Source organism: Mauremys reevesii, linkage group 25 (genome assembly GCF_016161935.1).
Source record: "Mauremys reevesii isolate NIE-2019 linkage group 25, ASM1616193v1, whole genome shotgun sequence".
Lineage (NCBI taxonomy): Eukaryota > Metazoa > Chordata > Testudines > Geoemydidae > Mauremys > Mauremys reevesii.
Genome location: NC_052647.1, coordinates 17730965 through 17747887, shown reverse-complemented (window position 1 = coordinate 17747887; position 16923 = coordinate 17730965). Strand labels below are relative to the sequence as shown.

The 16923-nt window shown below is 43.3% G+C and overlaps 1 protein-coding gene across 1 annotated transcript in view; it reads left to right on the top strand.

Annotated features, from left to right (window-relative positions):
- The window catches only part of CTDSP2 (CTD small phosphatase 2), an 81493-nt gene that overhangs the window by 11252 nt on the left and 53318 nt on the right, over window positions 1-16923 (top strand). The window lies entirely within an intron of this gene.

The window sequence follows — 16923 nt, the reverse complement described above, 5'->3', positions numbered from 1 at the left end:
CAAGAGCAGAAGCAAGTAGTAGATAATTTTGTACTGAAAAGTAGGAAGAAGTAGCCATTTCTAGAGCAGAAAAGATGATGTTTTTCTCCTTTGTGATTAGCACATAGGATTTGGCTTCTGGTGGATTGAGCATGGCCTTTTAGATCGGTGCCAAGAACAACAGAAACTCAGATTTTTAGATGCCATCAGCTAAAGGGATCGAACGACCCTTTGTTTTACTCCAGCAGTTCTGGTTGGGCAGAGTAAAATCTAAATCTTCCCTGCAACATTTTAGCTCATCTCAAGCATACTTTGGGCTTTTGCTTGTAATTGTGCCCCCTGCAACTCTCAAGATGTATTTCGTGGTGAGAATGAAGTACATGGCAATGACCTGGGGAGGTAACACTGGATGATATGCTATCAGGAGATGCTATACATCAAAACAGTCTTACACCTTTTTTCCCCATTAGAAACACAAGCTCAAGTGGGATAATAAAATGTCTGTGAAATTCACAGAAGTATCCCCACATTTGCAAATGGCCTGTCAATTTAGCACCAGGAAATGCAGAGTATGTACAGTATGCCTCGCATGCTGGGTACACTGACTCATTGCAGGGAATGAGTAGTGCTAGTTTCTCAGTTCTTTAGGAAGGGAGCAAGTGTCTTTTTCTTCTGGTTTGTTTCTGTAAACCTTGTAGGAAAGAAAGTGAGTAAGGGGGAAATCCCTAAATATAGAAAAATGGAACTGCTGATTGCTTATCGGAGGCTCCTCTGAGACACGTTTTGCAGGGCTCCCATCTGCTTCAGTCTGTTACTTTAAGCCCCTGTATTCTGTGTTGCCACTCAGGCCCGTAGGGCAGCCACATCATAGATGTCTTTCCCTCTCTCACTTCAGGGGCCATTTTTCACTCATCTTGGAGTTTGCTGCTGCGTATGTTTGTTGTGTTCTGCCAAGAGCTGTCCTGCCAGTTTGCTTTGTCCTGCCAGAAGTTCCATCCCTCAAACTCTTTTATTTTTTTAGGTGTAAGCAGCATGATTGAAGGCCCAGCATGGGAGATGGGAGGTGGGGGGGGAGGATAAAAGCATGTAGAAAATGAGCATTATGGCTCAGGAAAAATATGGGGGGTGTTTGAGGCTCTGGGACAAAGCGGCTCCCCCCTTTTATCTTTCTACCCATGTAACAGGAGGAAGCACAATCCATAATTAGCCTTCAGTGACCTCCATTTGAAAAGCAACAGTAAGAGCACAGCTGTAATGTGATACATAAGCAGACTGGTTACTCCTCTCCTAACAGTAGTTGAACTGAAAATCTCGTGGTGAGGTACAAGGTCTTTAGAAAATTCCAGACAGATGGTTCTTTCCCCTTCCTACCCCCCACAGTTTGTAACAATTAGGGATCTTTCCTCCTCCTCATACCTGACTTCAAAGAAATACCCGCAGCCGCTTTTCTTGTTGCATTGCTCAGAAATTTGCAAAGGCCAAGAGCCTGAGGCCTTCTTGGCCGGTACATGGCATACACTTCAGAAGCTTCCAGGGCTACAGACAGCTCAGTAATGGAAAACATAGACCATTGGGGACACTGCTTATCAGAGATCACCTTTTCTTATGGATATGGGGCACCACCACATGGAACTAGGGCAGGTACTCCTACTAAAATACTGCCAGGCCATGAATCACATTAGCAAACTTGCCAGGAGCCTAAGGGCCGTACCTAATTGGTATACATGAAGGAGATTGTGCAGCTGCAGGAAAACTGGTGAAATTAGGTATGTAGGAGGGAGTTGCCATATCGAATCACTGGTCCACCTAGTCTGTTATCCTGCCACCAACAATGGATTGTGCCTGATGTTTCTGAGGACAGAGAACCCTCCATAATACATTGTTATTGGTTCAATGGTATACGTGGAAGGTGAAGGAATGTGGATTCTGTTCTGCTCCTTGAAGGTTATCAGCTGATGTTTTGAAGCAGAATAGTTGATTACTCTTATCTTAACATGAACATTTATACATGCATCCGACGAAGTAGGTATTCACCCACGAAAGCTCATGCTCCAATACGTCTGTTAGTCTATAAGGTGCCACAGGACTCTTTGCTGCTTTTACAGATCCAGACTAATGTGACTACCCCTCTGATACTTGACATCTATAAAAGTTATTAATGCCCATCCAATTATTCAGCCCTAATCTAAAGTTAGAGACAATAGACGCTCCTTTGCTCCACCCCCTACTTGCACCTCTTGCTGCTGCTGTTGAATGCATTCTCCTGAATGGAGAAACGTTTTCTAACGCCACATGAAGGTGTTTCACCCAGGATACACTCCTGCTCTGGGAGGAGTTTGTAAAGAGACAATGAACATGTTCAGACTAGGCTGTCAGTAAATGACAGGAGAGAGTTCTGTCAAAACAACACTCAAAGAGAAATAGAGAAATGTGCAAAGAGGTTCAGAGCCCTGTAGCAAAGCACAGTGGAGCCAGGTGTCTAGTGACACTGCCAGGTCAGCCAGCCAGGAACGCAGCTCTGCCTCCTGCCTACTTTTTCTTGCATCTTTACTTTTATATTTTACAGTTTCTTTTATCCTTGATTTCTTAGCATGCATGTTCCTCTTCTCCCAAATAGCCATGTCAGAGAAGCAAGGAATTAATAAATGCTGGCTAGGATTCTGGAACTAAATGGTACAAGTGAATTGTTAATGCACTGGCCTTTCACCTTTCCAGGGAACTCTCGCATCTGGGGGAGGTTACAACTGAGATGAGTTTAGGAGTCCTCCATCGAATCCCTAGATTTGAGTAAAAAAATCTTTACACAAAAAGCACAGTTAGCAGTTTCTGAGTTTTTATCAGTTTCCTAAAAATACAAGAAAATAGTTCCTATGATTTGGCTGTTTGCTTCACAAATCCTTTTTGGCTGGAATCCACAGCAAATACCCAGCCAAACGAAATACCCCTAAATCCAGCATTTTTACAAAACCAAAAAGCAAATGTTAGCAACCCATCTCCAATGTAGGTGGGGTATTAACATTGGGAACTATGTTTAAAGCACCCCTTTTGTGTTTTGGTTTGTGTCTCTTTCCCTTTCCCCTCCTCCCATGCATATCTATTATTTTCTTAATCTCCTTCTCTCTTTCTCCAGTTAACTGGAAAAAAGCAAGCAGCTGCACATTTTAGCCAGCTCCCATCTTGGGCACGTTCCAGTTTACTAATCTTGGACATTTGATTTAGGGTTAAGAACCGTACAGGAAGTACTTCTGCTTAGATCAGGCTTTCCCCTTTTCAGTCTTCTCTCTTGTGGCACCTCCCCTTGTTTACCTTGAATCCAACTGTGCCATTTTACCGTTGTTAACTTTTATTCAGCAACCTGCTTCTCCAGCATGTATTTTACAGGAAAACCAAATGACCAGTCTAGGACAGCATGTTTTTCCCATTAACTGTATAGGAGAATAAAACAATGTCTGTATGATGTGTAAAACTAAATGTTTAAGCCTTCTCCGTGGTCTGGAAGCTCACCCCCAAAGCATCAGAGAGAGAGAACTAGATAAATTCATAGAGGTTAAGTCCATTAATGGCTATTAGCCAGGATGGGTAAGGAATGGTGTCCCTAGCCTCTTTTTGTCAGAGGGTGGAGATGGATGGCAGGAGAGAGATCACTTGATCACTACCTTATAGGTTCACTCCCTCTGGGGCACCTGGTGTTGGCCACTGTCAGCAGACAGGATACTGGGCTGGATGGACCTTTGGTCTGACCCAGTATGGCCATTCTTATGTTCTTATCAGGTGTGACATGACATAGAAGGAAAACTTTAAAAAAAATGTCCAAAATGTTGTGGATTATTTGTGTTCATGAAAACCTGAGTCTGGTTGCACAAGCAGCACTTGCAAGGACTGCCTGGATGCAGCAGTGCCATTTGTGCACTCAGAGTCAAGCTTTTCAATGTACATGTTGTGGATTCAAATTTGGAGGTTGGTTTGAGGCCCCTTCGAAAATTTGATTCAACGTGTAGAATTGTCCCTTTTCACTGTTGAAGTCATTTCGCTTTTTATCCACAAGAAAAGAAAATGTGTAAGAATACCATTACTGCAACAGCTGTTGGGTTCATAATTCCCTGAAAGATAACCAAAAGTCACCCAGAAATTAATGGCACACTTAAGCTTCTACTGTTCAGCAGTTTAACAATTCACTTGGGTGTACAGTAATTCTACAACATATACAAGGGAGAGAATATGAAATTCTGTTTTAACAAAGTACCTTTGTTTGGGAAGCAAAATGTTCTGCTCTATTTTAAAGCTATTGAAACTTAGGATCCACGTCTGGTGACATGCTGTGCTGCAAATTTGTTTTGGATATTAGAGCAAGTAAAGTTTAGGTAATACAGACCATCAAAGGCAAAATAGCAGTGCTTAAGTAGCTAGAGAGGTTCTGTAGATTGTAAATATACCAAAGATTCCTTATGTCAATTAGCACCGGTGGAACAGTCTAGTTCGTGAAGGAAGAAAAACAGGCTTTAAAATCTTTACAATTATGCTTTGTTTTAGTTACCTTCCCTTCTTCCCTCCCCCTCACTCCCAGTCCAAACAACTCAATGCCACTCCCAGAGAGTGGGTAGACAAATTCTGGTTTGTCCCTGCTAGGAAGAGGGCTAATTCTTGGAGGCAGAAGGTTGCTAGTGGTAAAGGCTATTTAACCACAGTGCTTTCTAAAATTTCTCCTTGTTTTCCCTCTTCAGTGTGTAAAAGTAAAATGTGTGGTAATTCCAGAGCTTCAAGAGATGAAACTAAACATCTGACGCCCTTGTAGCAAAGGGGCCCTCAAGAGGTAAAGCTGCTCCCAAGGTCAGGACAGAGAGTCACTCTCTGATTCCCAGGGGAACACTCTTGTTTCACAGCAACCCCTGAAGAATTTCCAAAGCTTTTAACCAGAAGAATCGTGAATCGAATATCTGCCAATCTCCTCTGCTGCACCAAGAAAGCCTCTCATTATTGGTGTTTGTGCCTGCAAAATACATCCTCTCTCCCCCGCCCAGTGTTCCTTTCTGGATAAGCAGTAAGGAGAGACCAAGCCACTAGTGAAGACTGGGCTTCGGCCGAACCCAAACGCACATTCAGTGTATATTATTTCACCTCCATCGGCCACCTTGAGAGATGGAAGAGACTTGATCTATTAGGTCTCTTCCATCTCTAGTTTCTATGAGTTGATTAACTGATTTCAGCTTAGAGCTTTAGGCAGGCAAGTAAAGTTTAACTAGTTTTAAATAAATAAATTTGTTAGTCTCTAAGGTGCCACGAGTACTCCTGTTCTTTTTGCGGATACAGACTAACACGGCGGCTACTCTGAAACCTAGTTTTAAAGTATATCTCTGCGATGCCAAATTCAACATAATCTTTGCCCAGCTTCTCTGCCAAGCTGCATAGGCTACCTGGTGCTCCAACGGGGCAGTACTCTGACTGAAGATGCCCATACATTCCTGAGAATTAGAAATACAAGGGCTGATGTTCAACTGGCAACGTTTGCCTGCCATCCATCCGTTTGAACTATATCTGCTAAAATTATCTTCCTGGTCCATTGAGCTGAACTTGCCACTCCCACTCTTTGGATCCCTCCATTGGCTTACCCTTGGACACAGCATCAAGTTCAAGCAGCTCTATTCTGATTTGATTATGTTTTTGCATCCCCTTCGTGCGAGAGTAAACAGGTACACAAGGAGCAGAGCTACAGAGAATCAGGCCCCCCGTTGTCTGTCTCTCTCTTCAGGGCAAGGACTGTCTTTATTTTTGTCTTGCACAGTGCTGAGCAGCGTTTTTAACTGCTAATAATTACTCACCATAATCGCTACATCTTATTGAAAAATAGCACTAAATATAGGTAACAGTTATGTAGAACATTTCATAAGTTAAATAAGACTCTGCTTCCTTCCTCGGCTCTCTCCCTTTTTGTCTTGGTGTTATTTCACGGCTCTCGGGGGCTGATTACAGCAACATTACTGTAGAATTTGGCTAAGAAAAGCTATAAATCTTTGGTGTTTGAGTGGCTATTGGCCTTCTTACTCACCCTCTCCCCAGCTCACATTTTAAAAGTATATTTGCTTTGATAGTTGTTGTTAATTCCTTCAATCATAAAAATGATACATATGTAAATAAATGAATAAACTGATCCTCAAACTGAGATTCTATTAAAGGGTTTTCCCATCCAGATGCCCAGAGAGGGAATATTTAACATACAGCTGGAAACCAGAGGATTCTTTCTAACATAGCTGTTGACATGATGGTAAATTTTGCTGCTGCTGTGATTAATATCTGCCATTCAGCTGCCATTTTGTTTTTCCAAAATTATCCAGAAATGCAGAACATAACAATGAATAATTAATAACATGTAATGTGGGTGCTGAGGCTTGGCAAGCCTGTAAAAAAAAAATGTCTGCTTCAGTCACAGGTTCTCTGAATCTATCAATCTGTCATAACTCAGGTATGGGACAGTTGACAAACCAAAGCATTCCTCTGATAGTTTGCACATGAGCAGCTCCCCCAGCCAAACCCTGTCTGCTCCAGCACATCCTTGCAAGCACCGCACACCTGGGTGAGTCCTGTACCTCTGAGCAATCGCTGCACACCACGACAAGCCCTGCCCACTCAGTCAGACCCTGCACAATTGGTCAAATTCCAGAGACCCATGCAAGCCCTCCCCTACGAGGTTTTCCCCTAAACTGCAGGGGGAGATGATGACTAAACGCATACACAAAGTGCTTTACATGAGAGTGGTGATGAGAGATTTGTGTTTGATTCTTCCTGAGGTTGGCAGTCTGCCATTCCCCCATCCCATTACATGTACAGTTGCTTAATGATCCCCTTTTGTACAGTAGACGTGCAAGGGGGTGGGAAAGGGGAGGGACAGAGGGAAGGGACCTCCATTGTCTTTTGAAGGATTAAGTAAAGAAATATTTAAGGGCATCAAGTTTTCTTTGTGTAGTTTCCTCTGCTCCAGTGGCAGAAAACATAGATGTCAGGGCTGCGCATGACACAGACAGTCCTAGTGCCTCTCTGATGTAATCGGACTGAATAAACAGCTCTGTTTTTCCTCTCACACCATGGCGTTCTCTGTCCTTAGCATTTTCATATGTTCGTGGAGCTGAATCTAAATCTGATGTGTTATTTCTGGATCCTCAGAAGAAATGCTGAGTTCACTTCAGACGGTTTGACATACACATTGAGCCGTGTTCAATGTGGACCACAGATTCTGGCAAACGTTAACAAAATTGTGGTGCCACTGATCTGTCTTAGGTTGGGGGGCAAGCCTGTTGCGTGGCACTGCATTAGTCCCTCCAGTGCTTTCTGAGGCGCACTCTGTATTGCTTTCATCTGTGGGGTGTAGTGGATAGAGCACTGGACTGGAACTCAGGAAACCTGGCTGCTATTCCTGCCTCTGCCACTGTCCTGCCAAGTGAGCAAATTTCAACTGAAATGAAATTAATTGGCAGCAAGTTTAAAACAAACAGAAGGAAGTATTTCTCCACACAATGCACAGTCAACCTGTGGAACTCCTTGCCACAGGATGTTGTGAAGCCCAGCACTATAGCAGGGTTGAAAAAAGAACTAGATACATTAATGAAGAATAGGTCCATCAATGGCTATTAGCCAAGATAGGCAGGGGTGGTGTCCCTAGCCTCTGTTTGCCAGAAGCTCGGAATGAGCGACTGGGGATGGATCACTTGATGATTACCTGATCTGTTCATTCCCTCTGGGGCACCTGGCATTGGCCATTGTTGGAAGACAGGATACTGTGTTAGATGGACCTTTGGTCTGACCTAGTATGGCCATTCTTATGACCTTGGGCAAGTCACTTTCCCTCAGTTTTCACATCTGTAAAATGGGGATAATGATACTGACCTTACTTCATAAAGCACTTTGTGATCTACTGTTGAAAAAAGGCTATATGAAAGCTAGATGTTACTGCTTGGGACTTTTACAAGGCAATAGCAGATGAATCTATGAATGAGTCATAGATTTTAGCCCTAGCTCAGGGTTGAAAAAACACTCTAGACATTTTACCAGGCCAGAGGTTTTTTCCTTTGGTATTACTGAAAATAATTACTTTTTAATAAGGGGTTTCTCCATTACTGTATAAGATCTGCAGAGGGCGACTCCCAGCTGAGACAAGCTATATAGAATTCTTACCAGCAAGCTGAAAAGAGTTCAGTACAGCACCTAATAGCTCAACCGGGAAGGTGATCTCCAATAAAGACCAGTTCAACACAGCTCCTTCCTGTTCAGCTAGAGATATGTGACTCCCAGCTGAATGCAAGGCCAGTGTGGGGTGACTTCCAGAGGAGACTATCTCGTTCCAGCTTCTACCAGCACAGGCAAGGGTAAAATGAATTATTCTGGATTATTTCATATAGCTGCTCCATACAGACCCACACCAGAGTCCAAGTTTGAGTCTTGGCTGTGGTAACACAAAGGCCTCGGTCCTCCAAGTCCTTACAGGTTGTGCAGAGTTGTTGGGCTGCAGCACGAGTGTAAGTGGAGGCTATGCATGAGCACAGGTAGTGGGAGCTGATGTGCATAGTCCTTCGTACTCACTGGAAGTAAGTCCCAAGCCCACTCCCTTAGTCTCAAGAATGCAGAGTATATAACATGCAGGGTGTGGAGGAGCTATGGGCTTAAATGCAAGTCTCTTAAGTGCAAGCGACACACTGAGTTATACACTTCCGTTTAGGAAAGGCAGGGCAAACCTGGCAGGATTAGGGTCTTCTGCATTCCCTGTTGTGCGTCTAATTTTTTACCTTGCATTTGTGCATGCAACTGGGCCTCCATAGGGGACTCTACTAGTTGGTTGTCTGCTCTAGTATCTGTCCACCCTCTGGCAATACAGCATTTTCACAGCCCACCTCACCTGAAATCCTGCACTGAAGTAATAATCTTCACAGCTGGGAAATGATTGTGATGTGAAAAATTCAGCAGCATGATGTCACTTTCAGGGTCAAACAAGAAGAGCAGAAGGCAGCCTGTGGAAGAGGAAACCTGAGTTCAAGCCTTCTTGAGTCATCCTCACATGGCTGAATAAAGAGATAATGAAAAGGGGAAGGTTTACAGTTAGATTTGATCTGTTTGAAAGTTTTCTCCAGTATGGAAGCACATGAAAAAACAACAACAAAAAACACTTTGCTGCAATTTTCAGTATTGTAATGCCAGCCTCCAGTAAGTGGTGATTCAGTATCATTGGATCAGCTTTTCAACAATGAACCATCCTCTGCACTGACACCTTTTTGGAGATGATGTATCTGGGATTGACATTCCAGTCTGGCCAGGGTGTTACCCGTATAGATGGGTTAGTGATGCAGTTAATAGAATACCAGCTCTTACTACAGCTGGATGAGCAGCTTGGCAACCCTGTGTTTGGGTTAGCTACCCAAGTCACAGTGCCACCCTTAGATCTCTCAATGAAACTAAGAAAAATTGAATGCTGCCATTGTTTCACATCCGCTTCTGGGATTTGGATTTCAGGCTGCGTCCACTTCCAAGGTCTCAGCTTAGAAGATTTGGTACTAAATTAGGTTGTTTGTTCAGGACATGTTGCATTTGACTTGCAAACAAAGTAGCAGCAAGTTCACCAGGCATGAAGGTTCAGAATTGGTCAGCTATTCAGTGTGACCTTAGGCCACATAAGGCTTTGAAAATCCATTATGTGAACTGCTGGTAGTTTCTCAGATGAAAATAATTGTATGTCACTTTAAATGTTCAGTCAGCAGCTGGTTATTCATCCTTTTGGATGCATTTCACTGTTACGGCTCATTATGAGGCAAAATTAGTGGTCCGACCGAGTGGCAAAGTGATGACCCTGCCAAGAGAAATGCAAAAGAAAGTGTCTTTTACTTCTTTCTATTAGGACTTTCTCAAGCTGAAAAGAAATGGCCAGTTGCCAATTACGTGAATGGGACAGGTGAACAGGACATATAGCGGTCCAGAACCGGGCTTCGTACCCTCTAAATATCTCTTTTGGAGAAGCAGTTCTAAGACAGCAAAGAATCCTGTGGGACCTTATAGACTAACAGAAGTTTTGCAGCATGAGCTTTCGTGGGTGAATACCCACTTCTTCAGATGCAAGCAGTTCTAAGACAAGCATCATGGGTGTGGCAACAGCTAGGTCCAAATTCATGCAGCAGCTGGAAGCGGAGGAAGAGCAGGGATTCTGACTTCCCCGTGGTTAATAATTTTGTGGTATGTGTGTGTTTAAATTTGACTTTCCTCTGCTGGCATTGAAGAAAAGAATCAAAAGGCTCCCAAAGGAACTATAAACCCTTTCGTGATCAGTGTTGTGTTGCTTGGGGAGAATGTGTAACATTTGGTCACTGCCCCTTAGGCTCTCCCTTTCCCTGTGTGGGGAAAGTAGGGGATGGTTCAAATTAGTACAGCAGTCTGTCATAAAGACCAGGTTTCTCGCTCTCTGTTTATGTCGGTCCCTTACTATGTCTGCCAATCACTCTGTGTGATTTCAGTACTTTTTAGTAGGCTTGGTCTCTCCTAGAATGTTGTGTTTCAGTTTGTCACTCTCTTTATAGTTCACGGAAACACTGCGATCAGTACTCCCTGACCCCAGCCACACATCCTCTTATGGGATCTTTAAGCAATGATCTCATTGTGGTGTGTGATCACCTCCTTTTAAATGACCAGAGATGCAATAATTTTAATGGAAGATGGGTGTCTAAATCCCCTGCACTGTTTTGAAAATATCAAACCAGATTATGGTCGTATTCTATTGTAATCCTGACCGCTCCTTCTTATGGGAAAAGGGAGAAATTCAATCTTTGATAATATAATACCTAGCTCTTATAGTGCTTTTCATCAGTAAATCTCAAACATAAAAAATATGGGGAGATGGCAATATAAAGGAGAGGCTGAGTTGGGCAAGAAAGGACTCAGATAACCATTTTATCTCTGATAAATATGTCACAAGTGAAATTAAAGAATGGATCTGCTAGGATGAGCTCATTCCGTCCTAGATTATATTGCACTTAATCAACATTAGTATTAACAGAACTACCCCATCACAATGGGGACCTTATTGGAGCAATGATACTGACCTCCTTTGTAAAGTGCTTTGAGATCTAGGGATGAAAAACGCTAGATGAGAGCTAAGGCTTATTGTTACTATTGTGTTGGGTGCTGTACAAATGTAAAATAAAATATAGTCCTTGTCCCTCACAGCTTACAATTTTCAACGGGGCAAAATGTGACAGGTGGGGTCAGAATGTAATTGGATGTGGAAGGATGAGAATGGCAGTAAGAGGAACACAAGAACTCACCCATCGTCCAGGCATGATGGCTCTACCTTTCCAGCAATTTCTTTTACAAAAGTAACTGCTGCTTTCAGCCATCATCAGCCTCTCCATCTGTACTAGGCATGTCATCAGCTATTTGAACAGTTTCAAACCACAAGTTATGGTGGAGACACTTTTCATAAAACATGTTGAAACAAAAGCCGCACATGAATAAATGTATATTGGTGCCTGACAAGGCTTAAATGGAAAACAGTTTTACAGAGAGGGATTCTATTAGTATCATCCACACCTGGGGATAAATACAGCTTCTTACTGTCTGCTGACGGGGAGCCAACAGATAAGGAGATGACAAAACACAACTTTAAATGTTCTCTGAGAAGGTATAAATATAATGAGTCATTGGTAAAACAAAGTTTCAGCTGGAAAAAAGGAAGCTGTTATGATTCTTTGATCTTAATTGTTCAGAGGTTCTTTGCAAAAACCGCAAAGTATTGGGGATTTTAAGGAGATTCCAAATCTACTCTTCCATTAAAGTCTTGCAAATTCCATGCAAACATCTACCTGTCCCTCCCTATTTTTGTCAGATCTCTGCTACATATGTGCAACCCTCATTGACTTCAGTGGGACTTCAGTCTAGCTGAGAGTATATTTTACCCCTGGGTCTCTTGACTTTCTTTACTAAATATTTGCATCAGGAAGCGTGGCCATTTCTAGAAGTGGAGAGACACAAGGCAGCAACAGACTCTCAAAACGGAGCTCCCCTGATTAGACACGGAACAAAGCCAGAGATAAGTACAAAGTATTGGACTGGGATGTTAATGAGAAGCTGAAATTCTCCAGGCCTGAGTCTGATGCAAGCAAATCTCTTCCTTTGCATTGATATTTTGGAAATCTGTGGTGCTATAGTTATTGGGATGAGGCACCATTGTGTGAAATGTGGCAGCCTTTACCATTAGGGCAGCAAATGTGACTTGGAAATGGATCTCAGCTAATTTTATCTCACTTCTGTTGTAATGATATTTTTTTCAGGCCCCTTGGAGGCCAGGAGGAGTTGCGGGTCACAAAGGCAGGGGGGTCACTGGTGTTACCTATCTTCTTTTATGCCCCATAAAGGTTTGAATTGTGGTTTGTGTTCTCCTCACGCTCTGACAGAAGCCTCTGGGGTTACAAAGTGCTAAAACTCCCTGGCAACAGATGAGAGGTTACTGAAATCACTGAGGGCAAACAGGGAAGGGTGGCGGATAGGATAACTCATACTCTGTTCTTGCCAGTTAGGTCCCTGGGAACATAGGATTTGCCATACTCCATCAGTGCTCCGTACTGCCATACTCTTGTCTCCAGCAGTGGCTAATTCCTGATGCTTCAGAGGAGAATGGAAAACCCCCATAATGCAATTGGCCAATGTACAATTCTGTGATGGCATGGGGCCCAGTGATAGTCTATACCTCTTTGCAATATGGTGGAATGCTTTGTAGTGCATTCCATACCTATTGCAACACGACAGCCTCTGATAGGTCCTGCCTTTGTGCATAATGCGTGTTGCTTGTCTACATTCGTTGTTCAATCTGGATTGGATTCAGAACGGTTTTCCAAATACAGATTGTACAGTAGATTTTTGGGCCACATTGTCAGCTGGTGTAGACTGTCGAAACTTCATTGAAATCTGTGGCGCTGTGCTGGTTTTCACCAGCTAGGAATCTGTGGCCCTTAACCTCTCAGGCCTGCCCCTAGAGAGACAGGTTGGGAGATGGAGAGGAACCACATGCTGACTGAAGGGGGCCTTTTGCAACTGAAATGGGACTTTGGAGGGGAACTCCCAGATTTATCTGGGGATTTGAGAGGTCTCTGGTGCCCAGAACTCAAGTGGAATATCAGAGCTTAGTCCCTCTCCTGTTCTTAAAAAGTATTTGGTATGCATTGCACTTGCTACTTCATTTCCTTACTCTAAAGACTCTAAAATTCCAAATTAAAAAAGGGTACAGTGAAAGCAAAGGCAGGATAAATAGCTGCACTGATCTGAACTGAAGAGCTGGAAGCTCTATTCATGTATTTAGAAAGACGCTGAAGGTTCCTAGTAGCAGCTGCAGCACAAAGCCAAGCACATTAATTCGGAGACTGCCAGAAATAGGACTGTCAGGCCTGAAATATCACTGCATTTCATTATTCTTTAATGTACATTACCATTGCTACTTTATTACAGACTAGGATATGTTCTCTATAACTGCTCTGGAGATACAAGGAATCCTTGCGCTCCAGTGAAGTGAGGCAATAGGAGGGGACCCTATGGGCTTTAATGGACATGTGAACTAATCTTCAGTAGTCTGACCTATGAAGTAGACAGGTTATATTGTATATTTATTACATTGGGAAGGGAGATGAGTAGGACCCAAGGATCAGAGACTTAATGGCTAAAGCGAAGTGATCTTAAAGGGCAGCAAGAGACCCTGGGCCAGAGAGAGTTGGGGGCTTTGAAGTGCTGGGCCAGCAGATGCTGTGCATAGAGAAAGTGGACTCAGTTCAGTGAATTCAAGGGGTTAGCAGCACCCTGCTGAAATGAAAACCGAGTATGGCCCTGGCTGGAGCAAAGTGTTAGGTATCAAGAGTACAGGTGGACTTGGAACAAGGTCTGGGTATAAGGAGTAGGGGAAATAGGAAAAATGCAGGCGGAAAAGTCAGGAGGAGAGAACTCCACTATCGATCCTTCCCCTGCAGGGGAAAGCGTGCTGGAGTAATCTGCATGTATATAATAAAACTGACACTCAAAGCTGCTGTGAATAATTCAGTAGGAGCTGTGATCTCAATTACAGTGCATGTCCCAGAGGTACAAAGAGAGAGAGAGGCTCAGGACCATCCAGCCCATTTTGTGCCATTCTGAAAGGGCCATGACAGATGGGGCTTGCATCACCGTAATCAAGTCACGCTTCACATGGTTATTGGTTTTAAAAAGAGGGACCCGGTGGGTGAATGAATCCAACGTGCCGCTTGTTGCTTTCAAATGATCCAGCTTGTTTCAGTCAGCCAGTCTGGTGCTTCTGTGTGAGTGAGGAATTAGAAAGTGGGCGTGGAACAAGAGAGGTGAGTAACCCCACTCCATGTGTTCAGTCCCCAGCAGCACGCTGAATAGCAGCACACTGGAACTCCCCTCACCCTTCCAGACCAGTCTGCAATCTTACATTGCCAGTCCTAACGTGGCCATCTCTCAGGTAAGACCCAGGATTTAACTTTCCATTTCCAAAGTCAGGCCACGCTCCTGAGAGAGATGGATACTCTGTAGTTATACCAAAACTGCAAATGCATTATTTTCCCAAAGTGCAGACACTTTATTTTCACCTATAGTTTGTGGTTGAGTTTTACAGATATTGCTGCCAAGCTTACAGAAGTGACTCTAAAAATGATATACCGCTGTTCCATATCTTTCCCCTTCAGTGATTTTCAGATAAGTAGGCTGCACCGTTCGTTTATAACTCAAAATCTTCCAGCTGGCATCGCAAGCTCAGCCTCGTCTCAGAAAATCAAGCTGTGCTCTCCCTACTTCCTACATCATCACCAACAGTAAAGATTCTTGGATCTGAGCTTAGCTGACAAAGTATTTGAAAACAAGGGTGGGGATGCAACAGACTCCAGTTCGCTCCTTCACATCTTTATTGGCATTGAAGCAATGGTGAGAACAGAAATTTTGCTTTTGTGAATAAATTAAGCGGATGGGACTCAGGAGATATGTAGGGAGCAGATTTGTGCAGAAGAATTTTTCTAACACTAAACCAATATCAAAGCTCTTTTGGAATCTCTCTGTCTCTAACGCTACCTGCTTGTGTTTCAACTGATGTCCCATCTCAGCTGTGTAGTGGCAACCAGCAAGAAACTCAGAAATCTCAATTTGAATGAACTATTAAAAATCCCTCTCCTGCATTGCAGATGCATACCTGCACCCAACTATGGGATGCTGGCCTGCCTTCCTGCATAGCAGTAATTCTTTTAACTGAATACCGTGTAGTCCTTGGATAGAATAATCACAGCAAGCGTAGTGTGTATCTGTCTCCTGGTTTCATACAGAGCCCTGAAAATGTAGCAATAACAGAGGAAAAGCCCTCTTATCTTTGTCTCCAGTTGTTTCAAGGTCATTGAAGACACCAAATTATACCAGCAGTTTTTCAGAAGACAACCAGGTCATTCTTACTGGTGAAAGAAGAGAGGAATTGAATTCATGCATTTGGCTGACCATGGTGTAGCATCACCATGTGCTTATGTAGCTGGTAGGAGTTACACCATTTCTTCTGCATGGTGTTTCAAATCACATCCTGGACACCACTCTCTTGGGCAAGGACTGCTCCAGACAGATTCTTCTATAGAACAATAATAATATAATCCAAAAAGATCAGCAGATTCCTTATGAATGAGGACAGGTCAATTTCTTGGATGGAGAAGTGTGTGTTCTCTGTAGTCTGAGGAATTCAGATAATGTTTTAATGATCTTTTCCATTGATTGTTTTGGTGAAATGCAAGTAATTAGTCTATGTTTATTATATGGGTCTTATCACATTTGTATCTGTGCCTCACAAACATTAATACATTTAACACCTTTCAACTCCCCTGGGGATTAGGTTTTATTACCACCATTTTACAACTGTGGGAAGTGAGGCATGGAGAGAATAAGTGACTTGCCCAAGGTCACACCAAAAGTCTGGACCATCGCTTTAGCCTCCAGTCCGGTGCTTTAACCCCAGTGCCACCCACTCGCTGGAATGTCTGTTGTGCTGGTCAGGAGGATTGTCCAGCTGAGAAGAGTTTAATGCATTAATACAGCTTTTCCTATAATGAAATGTGTTGAAAGATTGCCAAACTAAACTGCATGATCTAGAGCTGAGAGTCTCCAATGCCTCTTCTAATATTACATCTCAGCTTCCTTTTCCTGCTTCCACCACTACCCTGCACAAACTCCTCATGCATGATATATTCCAGCATATATATTAGTGACGGAGAATATGCAAAAATTCCAGTTGTGATCCAAATGTGGCCAGAACATGTTATCATAGGGCTGCGTTTCACCGTATCTTACAGAATAGTGGTTATCCACGAGTGATGTAGGTTACCAAATCTAGAGATGATGGTAAGTCTATGTAGATTTGAATATATTGGGAGCAGGAGACTCTCTCTTATTCGGTGTTTGTACAGTGCCCAAAACAAAGAGGGCATCAGCCTAACTGGGGGTGTAACACAAATTTAATTTAATAATTTGTGTCCTAGGTTACCTCGTTTTTCCTTAAACATGCAAGTAAAGTTTTTATTCTTATAGTAGATAGTATGATATTTCAATGCATATCAAAAGCAGGTGAAATAGAAGGAAACATTCATAATATACTGTATAGTACTTATTCCGAGCAGATGCTTACCCCTTCCAGGGACCTAAGACATAGATAGTTGTCCTGCAGAAGTTACACATGGGTAATACCCTTGAATCTATGCATGGAGATCAGGGGCGGCTCTAGGTATTTTGCCGCCCCAAGCACGGCAGGCAGGCTGCCTTCTGCGGCTTGCCTGCGGGAGGTCCCCAGTCCTGCTGCCTTCGGCGGCAGCCTGCGGGACCAGCGGACCCTCCGCAGGCATGCCGCCAAAGGCAAACCTGCCTGCCGCCCTCGCGGCGACCGGCAGAGCGCCCCTCCCGGCTTGCCGCCCCAGG